The sequence below is a fragment of the Xyrauchen texanus genome, chromosome 19 (genome assembly GCF_025860055.1).
Source record: "Xyrauchen texanus isolate HMW12.3.18 chromosome 19, RBS_HiC_50CHRs, whole genome shotgun sequence".
Taxonomy (NCBI): domain Eukaryota; kingdom Metazoa; phylum Chordata; class Actinopteri; order Cypriniformes; family Catostomidae; genus Xyrauchen; species Xyrauchen texanus.
Window position 1 is genome coordinate 39695742 of NC_068294.1, and position 3392 is coordinate 39699133.

The window sequence follows — 3392 nt, forward strand, 5'->3', positions numbered from 1 at the left end:
ACTGCGCCTAATTATGTATTCCGCGTTATGTACAGAAAAAGCCGGTGAAAGCGCGCCTCTATTTTGCGCTGAAAATTCTCCGCCTCTTAAAAGCATGTGTAACTTAGGAAGCGGCTCTCCTGGCATATCCTCCTGGTGAAGTGGCAGCAGTAATCCGAGCAAAACGAAGACATAGGCTAAGGAGAAGAGCTGAAAAGGTTTTTGCGCAGGCCGCCTGTTGAGTACCTCTGAGTAACGCCCCCCATTTGTGCCTGAGCGCCCCCTCTCTGCTGCCTCGTTCACACCGCCCCCCAACACTGTCCAAACGCCCCCTAGGGGGCGGTACCGCCCCCGTTGAGAAACGCTGATCTAGACAGACCAGGGACATATGCAAGGTTCCTTTTTGTGGACATCAGTTCGGCTTTTAACAGCATCAACCCTGCATATTAACCAATTAACAAATTAACCAAGCTCTCTGTTCCCACCTCTATCGGCCACTGGATCACCAGCTTTCTGACAGACAGGCAGCAGCTAGTGAGAATGGGGAAATTCACCTCCAGCACATGAATAATCAGCACTGGTGCCCCCCAGGGATGTGTGCTCTCCCCACTAATCTTCTCCCTATACACAAGTGACTGCACTGCCAAGGACCCCTCTGTTAAGCTCCTGAATTTCACAGGACGGCCTGAATTCCTGAGACGGCTGAGGAAGTTTGGAATGAACCACCACATCCTCACACGGTTCTACACTAGTACTGTAGCGAGCATCCTGACTGGCTGCATCACCGCCTGGTACGGCAATAGCACCGCCCACAACCGCAAAGGCCTGCAAAGGGTGGTGCGAACTGCCAGAAACATCATCGGAGGTGAGCTTCCCTCCCCCCAGGACATATATACCAGGCGGTGTGTGAAAAAAGCTCGGAGGATCATCAGAGACTCCAGCCACCCGAGTCATGGTCTGTTCTCACTGCTACCATCAGGCAGGCTGTATCGCAGCATCAGGACCCAAACCAGCCGACTCCATGACAGCTTCTTCCCCCAAGCAGTCAGACTGTTGAACACTTGATCTATCAGGATCAATAATTAGCACTGCACTTTATTCATCTATAATCTCACACTGGACTGTCAACATATTCTCCTCAATACAACTATTTTATATATATTTAATATACTCTTTACTTATTGTATTGTATATTGTGTATTCTATATTGTGTGTATTGTTTACTGTACATTGTATATAATTATTGTGTTGTGTAAGTATGTGTCCATTTGATATGTAAATTGTTGTTGAGCAAATATGTTGTTTACTGTAATTGGTATATGTCTCGTCACTGTCATGACTGCTATGTTGCTCGGAACTGCACACAAGAATTTCACCTACTGTTGCACATGTGTACATGGTAGTGTGACAATAAAGTGATTTGATTTGATTACTGTCATCAGCCTCATCCAAGATGATGATGAGTCTGCATACAGAAAGAAGGTTGAACAGCTGGCCATCTGGTGTAGTCAAAAAAACCTGGAGCTGAACATGCTCAAAACAGTGGAGATGATTGTGGACTTTAAGAGGAACACGCCAACATTGAACCCACTCACCATTCTAAACAGCACTGTGGCTGAAATGGAGTCATTCAGGTTCCTGGGCTCTACCATCTCAGCAGAGGTTGTACATCCTTTGCCAGTTGAGGGAGTTCATCCTGCCACAGACGCTGCTGATACAGTTCTACTCATCAGTCATCAAGTCTGTCCTCTGCACTTTTATAACTGTCTAGTTTGGTTCAGCTACCAAGTCAGACATCAGAAGAATTCAAAGGATTGTCCGGACTGCTGAGAGGATTATTGTCGCGCACCTACCCACCCTGCTAGAACCGTACACATCCAGAGTGATGAAAAGGGCTGGTAAAATCACTCTTGATCGTATTCACACAGCACACATCCTTTTCGAACTTTTGCCCTCTGGCCGGCTCTGCTGAGCACCAGAACAGCCAGGCAAAGGAATAGTTTTTCCCCTCAGGCTATCCCAGGGGACCTTAACTGCCCGGGGGTGTGCTGGGCTTTAAGGCTGTGCAATCTAGTTTGGTGATCCCCCTGCTTGAAAACCCTTTTGGCCATGAACAACAACAACTTTTGGGTGGAGGGGGGCCCTTGGAGATAATTGGCCCCAGGGCCTTTGCAAGTAATAATCTGTCCCTGTCCACCTCATGAACAGTTAAAACTGCCCCCAAATACTTTACTCTTTGTCATCACAACCTTGTGAAATATTCAGTCCATCCATTCCTACTTATATCTATATTTAATTTATATTTTTTAATATATAATATTAAATACATTACAATACTATACTTCAATACATTACATCACCTGCACATAACTGTATAAAAAAAATATTTGAACAACATTATTGCTCTATTGTATATTTCTCTTTTTACTTTACTGTTATATCTTATTTCTTGTCACTATATGTATGTTGAAATGTATATGTTTGTATGCCTCTATGGGTGTGTACAACATGTCTTAACTATACAGTCCAAACAAGTATTTTAATGCCCATTGTCATCGTGATCAACTGGTTTTCCCTCCTGCACTTAGGTTTTGTAACATTTTATGTCACTGGGCTATTTAGTATTGTTTAATAAAAGCACAAGGCCCTTTTGTGAGGTTAACTTTTTCCTGCATCACATTTTATTTGGCTCACCAATCATATTGTATTAAATATATTGGATTAAATTATCTTCAGCATATCAGTTTTACAATTCTTGTGTGTATCTATAAACGTCATTGTTTAAGTATGCCACACATATTGTGTGAAGGTATGTGAGTGAACATTAAACAATGCACTAAAGTTACCAGCCCTTAATGTACAAATGTGCACCCACGCCCCCAAGAGAAGGCTGCCATGTTGAATTGATCTGCATTCTGCTGTCTAGAAGGTAACCCTCGGCAGCCGAAGTCTCGCGAGAGTCTCATTCGCTGTTACTAAGGTTAAGTTTAGGGGTAGATGTACTGGTAGGGTTAAAGTTAGGGTTAATGGTAAGGGTAGGGTTTCTGTAGGAATTTAAATAAATAAATACAAAAAACACAGTGTGTGAACGTTCAACGCAGCTCTCGCGAGACTTTATGAAACTAGGCGGCTACCTTATAGACACGAACGCGTTGTGCCATAACAACACGCGCAATGATACAACGCAATAAATCCAAGAACCATACGTCTCTATAGCAGCACGGTGCGCAAAAAAACACTTTGATTTGGACAAAATTATATAAATGAATAAAAATTGTTATTCTTTTTTATATATATTAACGGACTATGGTTGTAAAAATGTATCCGCAATTTATCCGATGGGTCTACATTTTATCGTTCCCATCCCCCCCCTTTGAAAAAGGTGTTCCGGTCACATCCGCCATTTCGGAGCA